The 21,456-nt window shown below is 47.3% G+C and overlaps 1 pseudogene; it reads left to right on the forward strand.

Annotated features, from left to right (window-relative positions):
* The first annotated feature begins 2,606 nt into the window (after positions 1-2,606).
* Positions 2,607-2,715, forward strand: LOC137373274 (U2 spliceosomal RNA; annotated as a pseudogene).
* Positions 2,716-21,456: the final 18,741 nt, after the last annotated feature.

Consider the following 21,456-nt stretch of genomic DNA (forward strand, 5'->3'; position numbering starts at 1 on the left):
TGTTGTATTCTTTGACCTTATTTCAGTCTTCCTTACTTAAATAATTCATGTAACACCTTAACCAGTCCACTCCACATACTGTGGACATACACCCACTGTCTTGTACTGTTCAATTGAACAAATCTGACTAGAACTCATTACTGGACTGAAGCTGCTCGTGACCAGTAAAATTCCTTCTGATTAATCCGTCACGTCATCCTCACCTTCCACGTCATCTCAAAAACCCTGTTATTCCTTTTTGGACAATGCAGTATTAATGGCATCCGGGGGTAGGGAGTTAAAGGAGAAAAGGCAAATTAATTCAAAACTACATCTCCAGTTTGCACATCCATCTTGCCATGGGTTGAAGATTCTGTTAAAAGATGCAGGGGTAATAGATGACTCCACAACTTATTGAAGATATCAGTGGAAAATGTGATATCTGTTTTTTTAAAAAAAACTATAGCGATGGACTTGAAGAAACATTTTTATTCTACACTTTATAGGCATGGCGACTAGATTCAGTTTATCGACGGTAATTTATAGTAAAGACAAAAACAAAGTGGACAAGATAATGGAAAGGTGGATAGGAACAGGATTGGGAGCACCGGCTAAGTTTCCAACTGACAATGGAGGGGAATTTGCCAATGATGAGTTCAGGAGTATGTATGAATATTGTAAAAATGTCACGGTAGCAGAAAGTCCTTTTTTAGTAAAAGCAAAATACTGCGGATGCTGGAAATCTGAAATAAAAACAAGAAATGCTGGAACCACTCAGCAGGTCTGGCAGCATCTGTGGAAAGAGAAGCAGAGTTAACGTTTCGGGTCAGTGACCCTTCTTCGGAAGGGTTCTGAAGAAGGGTCACTGACCCGAAACGTTAACTCTGCTTCTCTTTCCACAGATGCTGCCAGACCTGCTGAGTGGTTCCAGCATTTCTTGTTTTTAGTCCTTTTTTAGCAATGGGAGTTGAGAAATCATGCAGTGATTGACAAAATGCTCAGACGTTTTAGCTGAGCCAAATTGTAAATCGACTACTGCTCTGGCGTGGGTAGTACACGTGAAAAACACACTTCAAATGGTTGGGGGCTACAGCCCATATCGATTAGTTTATGGCAGGAATCTGAAAATACCATTGGTAATGTGGGATCGTCCCCCAGCTTTACAGGGGACTACAATTAGTTCAAGTTTTGCAGAACATTTGAACGCCATGCATGTAGCAAGAGCATTTATTCAGGTGGAGGTTTAAAAAAATCGGAGCTTTGAGGTATCTGATCAGTCCATCAGAAAAGAATTTTGATTCTGGGGAAATGGTCTATTACAAAATTACAGAAAAAAATGAAGAGGCCAGGAAAGGTTATAGGCACTGATGGCAAAACGGTGATTTTGCAACATGGTAACCAAACTGTTAGAGTACATTCCTCGTGGCTTATTGGCACTGACAGAATCTGAACAAATGATGGACACTGATGCACCATGTACGTTGCATGGACATATGTCGGACCTTTGCGAGCAACAGATTGTGGCAGATAATGGGTTGAGAGTGGACCAAGTGATAGTGAAGATTCGGATAAAGCCATTTATCCCAAAGGCCAACTACTGAAAGTTGGGACTAGTGACACATATGCCGGAAGGGACTAGTGAATGGAGAGCAGCTACCATTCTAGGAAGGGCAGGAAAGGTCACAGGGAAATACAAACATTGGCTGCATGTGCAAGACAAGGGACAGGGTATCAGCCCTATAGCTTGGCAGAAGGAAGTGAAAATATGGAAGGCCAGAAAACGTAGTGTAAGTTTAGACAGTGGGCCTGAAGATGATCATAGTCCAAGGAAAAAGTCACAAACGTGTGAAAGGAAGACTGGTTGTAGGAGGGACTGGTCGAGTAGTAGTCCAGGAAGGCATAGGAAATCTAGAAGGGGACATGGTTTCACGAGAGCAAGGACCAGAGAAGCAGGGGTGAGGGGCGCCACAAGAAGTAGGATTCCTTATGATAGAGAAGCTCTAGTGGTTACTAACAAGTTAGATGGTAAATTGATAAAGGATGCCAAGAAAAGAGAGCTTGACAGTTGGAGAGACAGTTTGGCGTATACACAGAGGTGCCAGATTGAGGACAACCAGCATGGTCCTATAGATGGATCTGTACAGAGAAAGTACTTCCCGATGGTACGCATAAAGCGCAGGCCAGACTTGTAGCTCAAGGATTTGAGGAATGACTAGGTGACCATTAAGTTACAGTGGATTCCCTAACAGCAGGAAAAGCAAGTTTGAGAATTTTCCTAGCCCTTTTAGTGACACATTCGTGCGAATGTAAGTCCATTGACATCAAAGCAGCATTTTTGCAAGGGGCGAAATTTCAAAGGGAAGTATTTTTAAAGCCACCAAAAGAAACTGGAGAGATAGAAGTGAAATTATGGAAGCTAAACAAGTGTGTTTATGGGCTAAATGATGCATCCAGGGTGTGGTATTTTTCAGTTAGGTCAGTCCTACTAAAAGCTGGTTGTATTCAACTAAAGGTGGATCCGACAACGTCTTATTGATACTATGAAGAAAAACTAGCAGGTGTTTTCTTGATGCATGTGGACGATATTACTCTGGTTTCTCTTCAGATTGTATAAATCTTTCGCCTTTTCGGCTTCTCGGCCTTTTGGCTAAGATCAAGTGTAGTATCTGTTCTTATCAGTGCTTATTTGATTGAGAAGAGACCATGATCATTGCCTTTTGATCCTGGGGAAGCTTTGAGTAAAATGGCTATAACCAATTTTCGAGCTTTGGGCCAGGGAGTGCGCAACACCGTTCGGGTGGTTGTGAAGGACAAGGAAGGAGATGCACCGGTCGATCGCACCTTCTTCATCAAGAAAATTCTCTTCGATTGCTGCGGATTTCAAGCGACGGACGTCTTCTGCCTGCAGGATTTCACCAGCAGTGGATACTTCGACGTGACGTTCCGGAACGTGGCGGGATGCATCAAGTTCCTGAAGGCGTTCAAGGAGAAAGGGGACCGGGCGCCACTGTCGATCCTCACAGCGGAGCCGCTCTTCACACTTCCGTTACAACGGGACCGGGTGGTGACGATTCACCTCTACAACCCCCATGTTCCGGTGGTGGATGTACTCACCTTTCTCGCCAGGTACGTCGAGGTGGCCGGCAGCAGCACTGATGTCAAGGACCCCTTTGGGATCTGGACCAGCAAGCGGCAGGTCAAGGTGACCTTGAAGGTAGATCCCAGTGGAGCCATCATCCACCCTCCCTCCAGCTTCGCTATCGGGGGAAGTCGAGGCTTCTTGGTCTACGCTGGGCAGCCCAGAGTTTGCCGCACCTGTGGCAAATCTGGTCACATGGCAGCCAACTGCAGCACGGTTGTTTGCAAGAACTGCAAGGAGGAAGGCCATCAGACCAAGGACTGTAAGCAGACTAAGTGTTGCAACTTGTGCGGTGCGGCAGGCCATCTCTACAAGACCTGCCCCAAACGTTGCCTCAGCTATGCTCAGGCGGCAAGGTCCAAGGAAAGGCTGGGAGAAGGTTCGACGAAGGCGTCAGCTGTTCGAAAGGAGACCAGCAACCTTCTCCGCAGCGAGGAACTTCAACCTGAGAAGGAAGGGGAGGCAGCTGAAACCAACGACCCAGCACCTACCCAGCGCCCGGAAACCCCTCCTCCACAGACAGAATCAATGGAGGAGGAGGCAGCAGATGGACAAACAGGTCAGTGGCAAGTGGTCCAGAGGAAAACCACAAAGAAAAAACATCCCAAAGCCACCACCCAGACCAGTGGCAAGAGGAGGCTCTCTTCTGAATCAGACAACAACAACTCCTCTTCACTGGACGGGGAAATGCTGGAACGACAGCCCCTTCAAAAGAGGCGGCAGAACTCCGAGATGGATGATAAGGCATCCCAGCCCCCGGGCACTGGAAGCTGTGATGGGCCCAGCGTGCCCCAACCCCAATGCCCCACACGTAACGACGTGGCCAACGCATCTCAGCTCTGCGACACCGGGAGCAAAGACACGTCTGGCGCACCTGAGCTCCGGGAGACCGGGAGCTGTGATGTTTTCGAGGAGGAACAGATGGAAGCAGCTGAGGACAACCCAATGCTCTCTGCCTACAAGACCCCCCCGATGTCACCCGAGCGGCACAAACCCTGCATGAAAAATCAGGAGGGGTTTCTGAGCCCAACCAACGTGAAACTGCTTGCGCACACGATGGGTATGCAGGAACATCCCGAAGGGGAAGGACTGGGACTAGCGAGGACAAATGGTATGGGAAGCAACAACTAATTTTTAGTAAAAAAATGGGTGTAAGAATTGCTCCCATTAATGTGCGTAGCATTAAATCTACTACACGATGTGTTTCAACCTTGGATTACCTTGCCAAGGTCAAAGCTGACCTACTGTTTCTGCAGGAGTGTGGAATACCACACCTCAGCACCTACAGGCAGTGGTCGCGATGGTGGTCCCATGGGCCATCGATCTGGTCGGGGGGTAATGACTGCCGTTCCTCCGGCCTGGGTATTCTGCTGCGGGGAGGTAACTTCACCATCTCCGAAGTTAAGGAGGTGGTGGGCGGCCGCCTCCTCGTAGCAGACGTGATGTACAACAACGCTCCGCTCCGGTTGATCAACGTGTACGCCCCGGTACAACGCAGCGAGCGGCTGACCGTCTTCCAGCAGCTCCCACTGCTGCTGGCGACGTCCAGGCCGGTCATCCTAGGCGGTGACTTCAACTGCATCATCGATGCGGCTGGACGATCCGGCAGTGACGACAGCAAACTGGACGCTACGTCCAGATTCCTGATAGAAACAGTTAAAGATGCCAAACTGCACGACGTCTTCAGCAAACCTGCAGACGGAGCGCAGCGCAGATACACATGGTCAAGATCAGACGGGTCTGCCCGTTCCAGGATTGACTTCCTGTTTGTGTCCCGTGCTGTCACGGTCGGATCCACCGACGTCAAGCCGGTGTTCTTCTCCGACCACTGCCTCTTACTGGCCGACTGTCACTTTCAGGACGACCAGCGGGTTGGCAGAGGGACGTGGAAGCTCAACGCGACACTGCTGACCCCAGAGAACGTTGAGGAACTCAAAAGGGATTACAAAGGTTGGAGGACCGTGAAACCCCTCTTTGAGTCTCCAGTTCACTGGTGGGAAGCGATAAAGGAGAACATCAAGAGGTTCTTCATCCACAAAGGTGTTCAGAAGGCGAGAGAGAGACAGAGGGAACTGTCCCGACTCCAGAAAATAATGCAAAATCTACTCCGGTTGCAGTCAATGGGGGTCGAGGTCAAGGAGGACCTCCAAGAGGTGAAAAGCCAGCAGGCCTCGCTCTTTGCCAAGGAGGCCTCCAAGATCATCTTCCGGTCCAGAGTCCGCTCCATCGAGCAGGATGAGACGTGCTCGCGTTACTTCTTCCAAAAGGTACACAGAGAGTGCTCTGTTATCAGCAGCCTGAAGGAAGAAGATGGCTCGGTAATGTCTTCGCAGTCCGACATACTAAGGATCAGCAAATCCTTTTATGCTGGGCTGTATGACGCGAAGCCCACAGACAGCAGAGCCTCCCAGTCCTTCCTGTCATCTATCACAGAGGTCTTAGATGACAGCAGGAGGGAGAGACTGGACAAGCCGCTAATTCTGGACGAGCTGACAAAGGCCGTCGAGTCTTTCGAGACGAGTAAAACTCCCGGGAGCGACGGCTTACCGGTCGAGTTGTACTCGGCCCTGTGGGACTGGGTCGGCCCGGACCTGCTGGAAGTATACGAGAGTATGCTCCTGGCCGGCAGCATGTCAGAATCCATGAGAAAAGGCATCATCACCCTCATTTACAAGCAGAAGGGGGAGAGGGCAGAAATCAGAAATTGGCGGCCCATCTCACTGCTTAATGTTGATTACAAGATTCTGTCCAAAGTCATAGCCAGTCGAGTCAAGTCTGCTCTGGAGTTGGTGATTCACCCCGATCAGACCTGTACTGTACCCGGCAGGAAGATCTCTGATAGTCTCGCGCTACTCAGGGATACGATCGCCTACGTACGGGACAGGAGGGTGGACACCTGCCTCATCAGCCTGGACCAGGAGAAGGCTTTTGACAGGATATCGCACACCTACATGATGGACGTGCTTTCCAAAATGGGGTTTGGGGAGGGAATCTGCAATTGGATCAAACTGCTCTACACAAACATCAGTAGCGCAGTCTCAATCAACGGGTGGGAATCGGAAAGTTTCCCGATCAAATCTGGAGTCAGACAGGGCTGCCCTCTGTCCCCGGTCTTGTTTGTTTGCTGTATTGAACCCTTTGCTGAGTCTATTAGGAAGGATGCGAGCATAAGAGGGGTGACAATCCCAGGCAGCGGAGGCACTCAGGTCAAAACCTCCCTGTACATGGATGACGTCGCCGTTTTCTGCTCGGATCCGCTGTCCGTGCGCAGACTGATGAGCATCTGCGACCAGTTCGAACTGGCCTCGGGAGCCAAAGTTAACCACGGCAAGAGCGAGGCCATGTTCTTTGGCAACTGGGCTGACCGATCCTTTGTCCCCTTCACCGTCAGGTCAGACTACCTGAAGGTGCTGGGGATATGGTTCGGAAGGGCCGGGGCGTGCACCAAAACATGGGAGGAGCGAGTAGCCAAGGTACGACAAAAGTTGGGCATGTGGGGGCAGCGATCTCTCTCCATTGTGGGTAAGAACCTGGTCATCAGGTGCGAGGCGCTCACGTTGTTGCTCCACGTGGCGCAGGTCTGGCCCATACCCCACTCCTGCGCCATGGCAGTCACCCGAGCCATTTTCCGCTTCGTCTGGGGATCTAAAATGGACCGGGTCCGGAGGGACACGATGTTCAAATCTCTGGACAAGGGCGGGAAAAATGTACCCAACGCGACCCTCATCCTGATGACCACCTTCGTGTGCGGCTGCATCAAGCTGTGTGTAGATCCCCAGTACGCAAACTCCAAGTGTCACTACGTGCTGAGGTTCTATCTGTCCCCGGTGTTGCGAAGGATGGGGCTGGTCACATTGCCGCGCAACGCTCCGTGCAGTTGGGCGGTGCCGTACCACCTATCCTTCGTGGAGCAGTTTCTGCGGGAAAACACCTTTGACCACCGGTCCATCAGGCAGTGGTCTGCACGGAATGTCCTCAAGGTCCTACGGGAAAAGGAAACGGTGGATCCTGTCGGATGGTTCCCCGAGCAGACCGTCAGTCATTTGGCGGAATGCCTCATCACCAGAACTTTCAAACAAGCACCAAGACGTAGCTTGGTTGGTGGTGAGAAGGGCCCTCCCCGTCAGATCCTTCATGCACACCCGAAGTCTCGCCCCCTCCGCACAGTGCCCCCGCGTTGGCTGTGGTGGGGAAGAGACGGTCGCCCACCTCCTCCTGGAATGTGCCTTTGCAAAGCAGGTGTGGAAAGAGATGCAGTGGTTTTTGTCAAGGTTCATCCCAAGCAGCTCTGTAACACAGGAGTCTGTGCTCTACGGGCTGTTCCCAGGGACGCACACCGAGACAAACATCAGCTGCTGCTGGAGGACTATCAATTCGGTGAAAGACGCCCTTTGGTCTGCCCGAAACTTGCTGGTCTTCTAGCGCAAAGAGTTGTCCACCACCGAATGTTGCAGACTGGCACATTCCAAGGTCCAGGACTACGTGCTGAGGGACGCACTAAAGCTTGGGGCAGCCGCAGCAAAGGCTCAATGGGGAAAGACCACAGTGTAAGGTTCCCCCACCAAGATGGACTGAGGGGCTGGATCAATGGGAAACCCCTCGAACTGTATCGTTAATATTCTCAATTGCTGTAAATGTAAAACTGTAATTGACATGACAATTGTGAAACGGAAGGGTTGGGAAGAAACTCATGACAGTATTGAACGAAACTGATCTCCTTTGCAATGTTTGTATTTTTTGGTGCTGTTTGGAAACTGTTTGGCAATGTAATTTTTACAGATTTTTATGAATAAAGTATATTTTGGAAATAAAAAAAAAATGTGGACGATATTCTGTGGGGAGGATCTGAGGCATTTGAGAAATTTGTGCTAGATAAAGTTCTGCAGGAATTTAAAATTGGATGTCTGGCTTCCTGAGCTTTTAAATATATGGGTTGAATATTAGGCAGATTCAATTGGGGTAACCCTAAATCAACAGTTTTACCTAGAGAATGTTAATAGGATCCCAATAAATCAGGTCAGATCTTCACAAAAGGAGGACTCTGCAACCAAGGAGAAAAGAGACCAGTTAAGGAGCTTAATCGGGCAGTTGAACTGGTTGTGCACACAAACTAGGCTGGATGTTTGCTATAATGTATTCGAGTTGAGCACCATGCTGAAACATGCGACTGTTGGGGAAGTGCTAAAAGCAATTAAGACATTGACGAGGTTGAGTTTTGAGAAATGTACTTCCAAGGTTCCAGCATTGGGTGACCCAGAAGAAATGAAATTGGTCATTTTTAGTACTGTTTCTCACGCTATTCTTCCTGATGGTAATTTGAGCTCAGCAGGGTTCATTATATTTTTGGTGGGATGAAATGATAAATGTTGTCCATTAGCCTGGAAATCAAAGAAAATAAAGAGGATAGTTAAAGGCACCTTAGCTGCTGAGACACTTCTTCTGATAGAAGTGATAGATATGGGTATGTATTTATCCAGTATTTTAAAGGAACTCTTGTATAAGTGGCAATCAGAGAAAGGTTTTCCTGTAGAATGCTACATAGATAACCATTCTCTCTGGGACGATAGCCATTCAACAAAAAGTGTTGCGAAAGAGGTTGAGGCTTGATAGAGTATAAAAAATGTTGGAAAGAAATTTTCAAAATAAAATGGGTTGACGCAAGTCATCAGTTGTAGGATTGTTTTACTAAGAGGTGGTTGTTTGAAAAAAATTGTTGGATGTCCTCGAAGAGGGCTGTCTTGTGTGATGTTAGGAAAATGTGGATTTTTTTTTTACAAGATTGCTTTTTCTTATGTTTTTTTAAAAGGGGGTAATATATAGCATGTAAATAGCTGGTGCTGTTGAAAATTAATAATGTAAAAAAAATGTGCCATTATTTGTTTTTATTTCTATGTATTTAATTTAAAGAAAAAAGGGGGAATCTGTTAGGGTCTGATCTGTTAATGGATGATAAATACCTGGTAGTTCAAGATAATAGGGTGAACAGGTGTTGGGTGTTAATTCGTTAGTTGTATTCATGTGTATATATAAAGAGGAACCAGCCAGCACTGGCAGGTGGTATTTGGAGAGCAGAAGTAAGCTCTGACAATCAATAAACAATCTCCACCAAAGCATCCTAGTCTCAGTGTCTTCTTCACAAACAGGCTTGGAAGTTTCTCTAACACCTCTGTTACCATCTCAAGATTGAATCCTCCTGGATAAGTCTACAACTACCCTTTGCTTCTCTTAGCATTCTCCTAGTCTTTCAGTGACTCAAATTTAAAATTCTGTCCTTGTGGTTAAATGCCTCTGTGGACTTGTTCCTCACTATTTCTAAATGCTTCCAGCTCTACAACCCTCTAAGAACTCTGCACTTCTTTGACTCTGGCCTCTTGTGCATTTGCCATTCACTTCACCCCTGCGTTAGTAACTATGCCTTTAGCCACAAAGGCTCTATGGTCTAAAATTGTCTCTCTGCCTCTTTACTTTTATCGCCTTCTTTAAAACTCTCCTTTAAACCTACCACTTTGATCAAGCTTTTGGATGGATAACCTTCTCAAGATCTCCTTCTTTGGCTTAGCATCCATTTTTGTCTGATTCCACCTGGGTGCTAAATCTGTACTTACTAATTCATACAGCTCCACCATAAATCAGTCTTGCCTTGACATTAAGGAATTATTTATTTTGACTGCCATTTCTTGTCATTTAGGAGTTTTGTTCTCAGATGCTCGGTTTATGGCCATGGTTTCCAAAATCTTGTGTGGCACCCCCTGCAAATATTGACACAATCCTAGTGACCTCCTGCAGATATTGACACACAAGTTAGCAATTGGGATGTTACAGATCCATGCATAGTTTTGTGGAACTGATTTAAATATGTTGAGTTACTCTGATTTTAATTCTACACATTTGGTTGTTTGCTGATGAGCATTAAAAAAAATTACTTGAATATCAATTGCTTTGACTTTTCTGAGTGCTTATATGCATGTCTTGATTCTCAAAAAAAAAATGCTGAATTCTGCCTGTCTATTAAAATATTCAGATTTTACATAATTGCTGTTTTTGTTTGCAGAGTCCAGTTTGCTGAGTAATTTATTTATTTAATTTTATTTAGAGATACAGCACTGAAACAGGCCCTTCGGCCCACCGAGTCTGTGCCGACCATTAACCACCCATTTATACTAACCCTACACTAATCCCATATTCCTACCACATCCTCACCTGTCCCTATATTCCCCTACCACCTACCTATACTAGGGGAAATTTATAATGGCCAATTTATCTATCAACCTGCAAGTCTTTTGGCTGTGGGAGGAAAGCAGAGCACCCGGAGGAAACCCACGCAGACACAGGGAGAAGTTGCAAACTCCACACAGGCAGTACCCAGAATTGAACCTGGGTCGCTGGAGCTGTGAGGCTGCGGTGCTAACCACTGCGCCACTGTGCCACTTTTTGTTCGATTGTTCATGTCTGTTTTAATATTTTTTCCCTTGTCAATGCAAAACCTGAATCTCTTTCTTTCAGACTGCCCTTGAAGGTCTCCTAGTTTGCTGTGTTTTGGTTTGATACAATAATAATTTTTTTAGAGTCTGCCAGGATGAAGGAGCTACCCATCTTCCCCAGCCAATAATGGAAATTGGTGGGTAGTTGAGAATCTCAGAATTCTGGCCTGGCAGAATAAGATTCCTAGGCACGCAGAATGTAAAACACAAAACGCAGTACAAATAACAAAAGGAAGATTGTTTTTTCACTGCCTCAGCACAGCCAGCACATTTTTCAGTAATGTTCCATGCAAGGCTGTTGCACAGAATATTTGATAGATAATTGGAGAGCGGATAATCGGGTTCTGCTGTGTTATTAATACTTTGTACAGTGCAGAAGGAGTTATTTATCCTTTTTGATAAGAGAAATTGAGCTGACCTTCCAGACTAACTTCATTTTTAAAATCAGTTTGTGAAGACAATGTAACATTGTAGCAGTGCTTCTCTGCATCAAATTTTTCCAATGAGGGAAAAAAACTTCCGACATGTCTCCTCCAGCATTTTCACTCACCAGCAGTGATTCACCCCCAGCCTGCCTGGTTGAGGACCTACTGTTCCAGTGGGGAAGGCATGTATAGGTGGCCTTGGCTGCCTCCATTCAGTGCCTGCTGGCTTATGTTGTGTGTGCCCTTCTCCAAGAAAGAAGGGAATGCCCTCGTTTTAGCCTTGAGCTGTTTCGAGAATATGCCTGCCAAGGTAGAATAGTGCAGGTATTGGACTGGATTTAGTGAGCCCATTGTGGGTCCCAGCAGCAGACCCAGAAGTGGGCACTGTCCCTGCTTGTCACATGTCTGGCTGACCCACCACAATCATGTGGCGGGGGACCTATTCTATTAATGGAAGAGTGGGGCCTGGCCAATTATGTGACAGGGAAGGGATTCAAGGTGCCAAATACAGCAGCAGATGACTCCAGAGTAGGTGCCGGCACCATAGTTAAAGGCCTGCCAGCCCTCCATTTACTTCTGCCTGGTTTGAGTGCTTCCGCAGTGCCCTCTGCTGCCCCAGGACCCCCTTTACTGCCTCTGCTGTCTGATGGACAAGGAGCTGAATACAAGCCTGCAGCAACCATGGCTGAAGGAGGATACCAGGTGGCCCACGGTTTAGCGATGCCTCCCTGGAAGTTCTTCTCCAGGCTGCAAGGGAAAGATGGGAGGTCCTCTTCCCCAGCGATGGCAAGATGAGGTCCCCCCCGCCCCCCTCCTGACCAAGCAAGCCTGGATGGAGATCGCTGAGGTCAGCAGCCGTAGGGTCAATCCCCACCACCATCCCCCGCAACCCAAATATGGTACAGTGACTGCTCCATACCGCTCCCCATATGCTGGGGAAATTGATGGGATTGAAGGCCAATAAAGCCCCAGGGCCTGACGTTATGCATCCCAGTGTACTTAAGGAAGTGGCCCTAGAAATAGTGGATGCATCAGTGGTCATCTACCAAGATTCTATAGACCCGAACAGTTCCTACAGATTGGAGGGTAGCTAATGTAACCCCACTATTTAAAAAGGGAGGTAGAGAAAAAGCAGGGAATTATAGACCAGTCAGCCTGAGGTCAGTAGTGGGGAAAATTCTAGAGTCCGTTATCAAAGATTTTATAGCAGAGCACTTGGAGAACAGTGGTAGAATCGGGAAGAGTCAGCATGGATTTACGAAAGGGAAATCATGCTTGACAAATCTACTAGAATTCTTCGAAAATGCAACTAGTAGAGTTGATGATGGGGAGCCAGCAGATGTGGTTTATTTGGACTTTCAGAGGGTTTCGACAAAGTCCCACATAAGAGATTAGCATGTAAAATTAATGCGCATGAGATTGGGGGCAATGTATTGCGATGGACAGTAAATTGGTGGACAGGAAACAGTAGGAATAAATGGGTATTTTTCCGAATGGCAGGCAGTGACTAATGGGGTACTGCAGGGATCGGTGCTAGGACCCCAACTATTCACAATATACATTAATGATTTAGATGAGGGAACTAAATGTAATATCTCCAAATTTGCAGATGAGACAGAACTGGGTGGGAGGGTGAGTTGTGAAGAGGATGCAGAGAGGCTTCAGGATGATTTGGACAAGTTGAGTGAGTGGGCTAATGCATGGCAGATGCAGTATAATGTGGATAAATGTGAGGTTATCCACTTTGGTAGCAAAAACAGGAAGGCAGATTATTTGAATGGCTATAAACTGAGAAGGGAATATGCAGCGAGACCTGGGTGTTCTCGTAGACCAGTCGCTGAAGGTAAGCATGCAGGTGCAGCAGGTGGTAAAGGCAAATGGTATATTGGCCTTCATAGCAAAAGGCTTCAAGTACAGGAGCAGGGATGTCTTGCTACAATTATACAGGGCCTTGGTGAGGCCACACCTGGAATATTGTGTGCAGTTTTGGTCTCCTTATCTGAGGGATGTTCTTACTGTAGAGGGAGTGCAGTGAAGGTTTGCCAGACTGATTCCTAGGATGGTGGGACTGATGTATGAGGAGAGATTGAATTGGTTAGGATTATATTTGCTGGAGTTCAGAAGAGTGAGGGGGGATCTCATAGAAACCTATAAAATTCTAACAGGACTTGACAGGGTAGATGCAGGCAGGATGTTCCTGATGGTGGGGGAGTCCAGAACCAGAGGTCATAGTCTAAGGATACAGGGTAAACCTTTCAGGACTGAGATGAGGAGAAATGTCTTCACCCAGAGAGTGGTGAGCCTGTGGAATTTGCTATCACAGAAAGCAGTTGAGGCCAAAACATTGTTTTCCAGAAGGAGTTAGATATAGCTCCTGGGTCTAAATTGATCAAAGGACATGGGCGAAAGAGGGAACAGGTTACTGAGTTGGATGATCAGCCATGATCATAATGAATGGCGGAGCAGGCTCGAAGGGCTGAATGGCCTACTCCTGCTTCTATTTTTCTGTTTCTATGCTCCCTTTTTTAGGGATTGCATGTGGCTACGCGGGAGGAAATGGGACATGGGGAAGGAGGCACCACAAAGGTTAGCAAAGTGGGTTAAGGCATCATCTCATCCTAACAGATGCATGGCTGCATCTTGGCCACAGGTCACCCTCACTCACAGCTGACCCCCATGAACTCCCCTGAGAGCTGATGGGAGGATCAGCTATATCGGAAACCCCACTAGCAGACAATGAACTGCCACTTGCAGAACTGTCATGTTGATTTCTCTGAGCAGTTTGACTATCTCCGTTTCCACTTGCAGGACATGAGGACCCATAACAGCATGGAAACATCCTAGATTGGTGGAGGCATCCCAGACATCAGGCCTCTCTCCATGGCTGAGGAGGAGGCACTTGAACTAGCAGAGCCCCAGGGCAGCTGGTCAATAGCGGATGGTGAAACTGGAGTTTCTGCACAAGAGAGAGGATTGACTTCCATCGACATACAGTTCACTTCTGGAGGCCCCCATAACTCATAGTTGGTACAACGAGATGTGCTCATCCTAACCCACACGTTTGTGTTCTCTCATATAGGTCTGAGTCTGCAGGAGACTCCAGTGGAAGGAAGACAAAATTCCACCTCTGAGGAGGATGAGCAGTCGGAGGATGCACCATCACATCACTCCCCAGCACCTTCCACTAGTGCAGATACTTTAGCCACGGTAGGTTTCCGCTTGGCTTTAGAATCAGGATAACATGCTGGTGAGAGTACCACACGCGGCTGAGCAACTGGCTGAGGCTGAGACAGCTGAGGTCACTGACAGTGAGAGGTCTGTGGGAGGCCGGGCCCATGCTGATTCCCAGGCTGATGACTAGCTTCTGGTGTCGACAGCACAGGGCATGCTGAAGTTGCAGAGAGATCATCTGGCGGAGATGCAGGAGACCATGCGTAGCCATGAGTGGATGATGGAGTCCATCTATGCCATGACTGCTGCCATATCTCAGGCATATGGGCACTTGGCTTCCTACATTGAGAGGTTGGCAACCCTCGGAGAGCCAGATCCCACAGATGCACACAGACCTGCACACCATCGCCTTGGCCATGAGCTCATGAGCTCAACACAGCAGTGGCAAGGTGAGAAGGACAAAGTGCCTGGACTCCTCTCCTGCTCCTCATCCTTCTCTGATCAGCAGGGAGGTTCAAGTGAGTCTTGAAAGGGAGGAGGCTGACCTCCACAGCTGGGGGCTCTCCTCAGGCCATTCTGAGCATGGACAGCATCTCTGCCAGTGAGCTCAGCTCCAGTAGCCACGATGCCTGAGGAGAGTTCTGCACCTGTGCAGGAAGGCCTCAGGCAGCCAGTGCCCTCAGGCCTCAGATAGACAGAGGGTGGCCACTGAAGTCAGGCCAAGAGACAACCTGATCAGCAGCCTGCTTCCAGCCAAGCAGGTAGCGCAGAGGTTACACTTTGTATAATTACTCAAACGTATAAAGAAAAGCACCAAGAGACACTTGGGCTTTCACGGGTGTTTGACATTTGTTTTCTCTGATAAAGTTCTTCTGTTTTTGAAATTAAATTTCTTTGTGGAAAATAATTTTCCACAATCATGACTTAACTGTGAGCTGCTGACTTCCCCTTTCTCTTTTTAGTGGGTGCTAATGTCGGCACAGCCCACATTTGATTAGCATCTCCCATGGGCCACTGTACATAGTTCAGTTAGGTGCTAGGCACAGAAGACAAGTAGAAAGGAGGCAACAGACTGAATGCATTGAGGTGAGTCTTTATTGATTTCACTTTGAGAGGCTGCCATGGTGACTGGAAGTGGGTGATTGAGATTGTCTCTTGCCTCCTTGGCCCATTGCTCAATGTGCCTGGCCTCTAGTGCAAGGGCTTCAACATCCGGTGCTGCCTGCTCATCACCCTTCTCCACATCCTCCTCATCAGTGTGATCTCATCATGCCCAATGGCCTGCTTGATATTCACTCGGTTGGAGCCATGACAAGTGTTGTACCTCTCCTCCGCTGCATTGTGAGGGTTCCTCACAGGTTTCAGTAGCCATGTCTTCAATGGGTAGCCCTTGTCCCTGAGATTCCATCCCTGAAGGTGAGCAGGGAGTCTGAAAAGCTGTGGCAGCTGGACTGTCAAAGTATGTCGGCATTGTGGCTGCTTCCTGGGAAGTGGGCACATACCTGCAGGAAACTGCTTCTGTTGGCTGCAGACCTGTTCGTTGATGGAATGGAAGCCCTTCCTGTTGATGGAGGCTGGCTGGTACATGGGAGTCTTGATGGCCACATGCGTACATACCTATCACACCTTACACCCAGGGAAAACCAATAATGGCCTGGTCTGGAATTGCACATAGTCACTGGCCCTCTTGAACAGGGTATTGATCACCTCGATGCAGCAGTGTTCCCAGTGGATCCTTGGAATGATCCAGATGCGTAAAAGTTAAGTGCCATGGTGATCTTCAAGGTCATGGGCATAGGGTAACCACCAAATCCCATAGGTCATAACTTATCCTGCAGCAGAGTGCACAAGTCGGTGACAGCCTCCCTGGAGAGCCATAATCTACCCTGGAGGTAGCTGAATTCCATCTGGTACACTCTGGCGCCGGTGGGCTGCTCTTGGCATGGCTGGCTGTTGTTGCTGTCGTCGTGTAGCTTCACTGGCAGGCGCAGCCGCAATATGGCCCTCCCTCCGTCGGAGGCACCGCATTATGCCACGGGTCTAAAAAGTCAGGGTGTATGAGACCCATGCCAGGTGATCAGTAAGCCTCCAGCGTACTATCCTTGCAAGAACAAACCTGCCTTGGCAGCTTTACCTTTGCTACTTTTCTCAGCAGACTCGTTAACAGCTCTCAGTGCCCACCCTTGCTGATAACCAACCCTCTCACCCAGCACTATGGGCACCTGACCCTCTCTCCCAAAACCAAGCCCCCCTTGCAGACCATCCGTGACCTCAACCACTGGCACTGCCACCTGAGACCAAGCCCCCCCCCCCCCACCCTCGCCCCCCACCCTCCCCAGTACTGCCACCTGAGACCTCGGCTCCTGGATACTGCCACCTGAGACGTCAACCCCTCCTTGCAGAGCGCACAGCACTGTAGGCCAGCAATGGCTTCCAGTCCCCCCTCTTCCCCTATGTAGTGCTGGGCATAACTGCCTACCTGTCACGGCACTGAGGCCTCGCCAGCTTTCAATAGCCCAGGTTCTGAAGACACGTGAGGGCCGCCCGTCATCCACTTAATTCCAAACCCCCTATTGAATTGCTTTCAGTAACTTGCAAATGCATTAAAACTAACTGTTCTGCAATTTAAATTGCAGTCCCATCCCATCGCGGTGGCAACGCCACCTCGGTGCTTTCCCTCTGCTTACTAAATCGGAACTGACGTCACAATGCGGATTTCCGGGTGGACTTGTCTGACGCTAGTCTCCCCCACCCCCACAATGCCTCCATTCCAGCTGCAAACAGCCTCACTAAACTCACTCCAATTGTGTGCAAGTTGAGTGGTGTGGGGATATAAATAAAATAAAAAGTGAGGGTTGCAATAGCGCAAAGTTGGAGGTGCAGAGTGAGTTGGAGGTGCAGTGATGTGTGGTGATTGTAGGAGAGTGAAGGGAAGTGGGTATGTTGAGTTGTGCAGGTGTGAGCAGACAGTACTAGAGGTGAAAGGTAAGACAATGTCTTGACAACTTTGAGGTCATCAAAACTTCTTTTGGCATTGCAGCCATCTCCCAGAAACTAAACTCCTTGCATTTGCTGCCAGACACCTCTTCTCACTGACTTTGGAGGTGTTGCCTGCAGGGCTTTCTGCCCCCTGGGTGGATCAGCATTTACTGCCTCCAAAGCTGTGTTAGCAAATCTGGATCCTCTCTCTGGACTTCTTGCATCCATGCCTGTCAGCATTTCCAGCTACCTGAAGCCACAGTGTACCACCCCTTTAATAGGGGCAGGCATCTTTAAGTGGTGTCATTGACATCTGATTTCCCAGCCCCCCTCAGACAGCCCTGCCTCCTGTATGCCGTTTTTAGGCCATGATATATTGGCAATCACTGATCTATAATTAAACCAAATATGAAAATAGGAATGGGAGGAGGCCATTCAGCCCCTTGTGGCTCTTCCATCATTGTTCGATCATAGCTGATCTGTACCTCAACTCCATTTACACTTCTTTACTCCATATCCCTGGATAACCTCTCCTAACAAATCTATTGATCTCCGTCTTGAAAATTTCAACTAACCCAGCATTCACAGCTGTTTGGGGGTGGGGAGAACACATTGTGTGAAAAGTGCTTCCTGATTTCTCTTCTAAGCAGGCTAGCTGTAATTTTAAGATTATACTCTCCTGTTTCAAATTCCCCCAACTGTGGAAATAGTATCCACCCTATCAATTCCCTTTATCATATTAAACTTGTTGATTAAAACACCAAAAACATTGATTGCTATGCAACCGTCACACAAATAGTAACTTTCAAATTCAAATACTGCATTGTTTACTATGAAAGGCCTCCATTTGCTTAATATACAGTAAACTAAACTGGTTTAGTGAATGCTTTTATTGAATGACATAAAATGTTGTAACCTTTTCACCTCCCATGACTATAGCTAGAGTTCAATAACCATCGATAATCCCTTAGTTGTAGGTACTCAGTGCCAGCCTTGGCTCAATGGTACACTCCCACCTCTTGAGTTAGAAAGTCATGAGTCCAAGCCTAACTCCAGAAACTTGAACATATAGGCCGGAATTTTATGCTGGGCAGACGGGAGCCAGACTCTGACATAAATGTCGGTGCTGATCCCGCTCCTGCCTAGCCTGGGGATCCGTCCCATATTTTACGGATCCCCAGGCTTCAATTGGCACGAGGCGGGACTTCCACCCACTTGAGGGAGGATGTCCTGCCTCAGTGAGCTGCCAGCCAATCAGCAGGCCAGCAGCTCTTAGCCTCAGCAGCGCCAACGGGAGCGGTGGCCACTGCTGGGAGTTCAGCCCAGCCGACTGAGGAGGACGCAATGGAACCGGGACAAAGTAAGTTTGGGCAGCCTCACCAGGTGAATCGGTCGTGCCCTGGTGAGGCTAGGGTGATCGTTTTTGGGGAGAGGGGGGGCGTCTTGGATCCCAGGGTTGGGTTGGGAGGCGGTGGTGGCCCTCAATCGGGCATCCTGTGCCTGATTGCCAGCCCCCTCCCGGGGTGCAGAAAGGCCGACAGCTATCGCTGGGTGGCCTTTCACATACCTGGCACACCAGCTTGCCATGGGTAAAATACCTGTGGAGGTGGGCAAGGGCCCTTAAGTGGCCACTTAAGGGTCTTGATTGGCCTTGGGCGGGCTGCTTCTCTCCACCCCCCACCCCTCCCGCCGACCGCCGTAAAATTGATCGGAGGCGGAATCGGGGCGGTTAGGCCTCCCGGAGCCTGCTGCTCAATTTTACACCGCCCCCACACCACCATCCGACGCTGCTGGGGCGGTGTAAAATTCCAGCCATAATCTGGGCTGACACTTCAGTGCAGTACTGACAGGGAGCTACATTGGCAGAAGTGTTGTCTTTTACATGAGACATTAAACTGAGACTCGCTCAGCTGGACATAAGATCCCATGACACCAATGAAAGAAAAAAGGGTCCTTTCAGTATTCTGGCAAACAACCCCCAAACAACAACAACTTGTATTTATATAGCATCTTTAACATAATAAAATGTCTCCAGATGCTTCACAGGAGAATTATAAAACAAAATTACGAACTAGGCACCAAATTAAGAAGCAGAACCTCAAATCTCTGGATTATTACCTAAACCACGTGCAAATTGGCATAGGGCAAATAAGATTAGAGAAATTAATGCGAAGCTCAAAGACTGGTGTGGTAGAAATGGGTTCCAGTTCGTGGGGCATTGGCACCAGTACTGATGAAGTGGTGGCTGTACCGCTGGGGCTGGTGTTCAAGCGAGCTGCATAACAAGGGAAGTAGAGGGTTTTAAACTGAATAGTGGGGGCAAGGGATCAAATTTGGGAAGATATGGTAAATCAAGGAGTAGAGACAAGGCAAGAGAGAAACGTATTAATGAACAGACTGTGACAGGAAGGGACAGAGCATACAAATCAAAGTAAATCAACAGATAAGGCTAGAGGTTACAAGAATAATAAAAGGACACAACTAAAGGCTCTGTATCTGAATGCACGTAGCATTCGAAACAGATGAACAGAGAACACAAATAGAAATAAATAAGTACGATCTGATGGCCATTACGAGACATGGCTGCAGGACGACATAGATTGGGACCTGAAAATTGAAGGGTATGTGGAAGGAAGGACAGGAAGCTAGGAAAAGGTGGAGGGGTAGCTTTGTTAATTAATGATGGTATTAGTGCAATAGAGAAGGATAACCTAAGTTTAGGAGACCAGGATGTAGAAGCAGTTTAAGTAGAGCTGAGAAATCATAAAGGCAAGAAGTCACTTGTGGGAGTGGTGTACAGGCCACCTAAAATTAACCACACTGTAGGACGGGGTATAAAGGAAGAAATAATGGCAGCTTGTCAGAAAGGTACAGCAATAATTATGGGGGATTTTATCCTACATATGGACTAGAAAAATCAGATGGGCAGAGGAGTACATAGAATGCTTTCAGGATAATTTCTTGGAACAATACATTCTGGAGCCAACCAGAGAGCAGGCTATACTAGACCTGGTATTGTGCAATGATAGGATTAATTAATGACCTCATAGTTAAGGTAGCAGCGATCATATGAGTTTTACATTCAGTTTGAGGAAAAGAGTGGGTCCAAGACTAGTATTTTAAAATTAAATAAGGGCAATTATGAGGGCATGAAAGCAGAGCTAGCTAAAGTGAACTGGCAAATCAGCTTAAGGGATAGATCAATAGAGATACAGTGGCAGACATTTAAGGAGATATTTCAGAATACACAGAATATATACATCTCAACGAGAGAAAAATTCCAAGGGTGGGGCCTGCCATCCGTGATTAGCTAAAACAGTGAATGATAGTATCAAACTTAAAGAAAAAGCCTATAATTGTGTAAAGATGCGAGGCAGGTCAAAAGATTAGACAGAATATAAAAAAAAACAGCAAAGAATGACTAAAAGATTGAAGGTAAAATTCGAGTACGAGAAAGCTAGCTAGAAATATAAAGACAATGAGATTTTCTATAGCTATTTAAAAAAAGTTAACAAAGTGAGCATTGGTCCTATAGAAAGTGAGTCTGGGGAATTAATAATGGATAATAAGGAGATAACACATGAATTGAACAGATATTTTGCATCGGTCTTCACTACTGAGGATACAAGTCACATCCCAATATTAGCTGTAAGTCAGGAAATGGAAGGGAGGGAGGAATTCAAGAAAATTACAATTACTGGGGAAGTGGTATTGAACAAATTGTTGGGGTTGCGGGCTGACAAGTCCCCAGGTCTTGATGGACTTCATTCTAGAGTGTTAAAAGAAGTGGCTAGTGAGATAGTTGATGTGTTAGTTTTAACTTTCCAAAATTCCCTAGATTTGGAGAAGTTCTGTTAGATTGGAAAATAGCAAATGTAACTCCTTTATTCAAAAAGGGAGGGAGACAGAAAGCCGGAAACTGCAGGCCAGTTAGCTTAACATCTGTCTTGGGGAACTATTATTAAAGATGTTATATAGGGCATTTAGAAAAATTCAAGGTAATCAGACAGAATCAACATGGTTTTGTGCAAGGGAAATCATGTTGAACCAATTTATTGGAGTTCTTTGCGGGAGTTACATGTGCTGTGGATAAAAAGGAACAGATGGATGTATTGTACTTAGATCTCCAGAAGATATTTGAGAAGGTGTCACATCGAAGGTTATTGCAGAAAATAAAAGCTCATGGTGTAGGCGGTAACATATTGGCATGGATAGAAGATTGGTTAGCTAACAGGAAAGGATATGCATAACTGGGTCATTTTCTGGTTGGCAAGATGTAACG

Source organism: Heterodontus francisci, chromosome 8 (genome assembly GCF_036365525.1).
Source record: "Heterodontus francisci isolate sHetFra1 chromosome 8, sHetFra1.hap1, whole genome shotgun sequence".
Lineage (NCBI taxonomy): Eukaryota > Metazoa > Chordata > Chondrichthyes > Heterodontiformes > Heterodontidae > Heterodontus > Heterodontus francisci.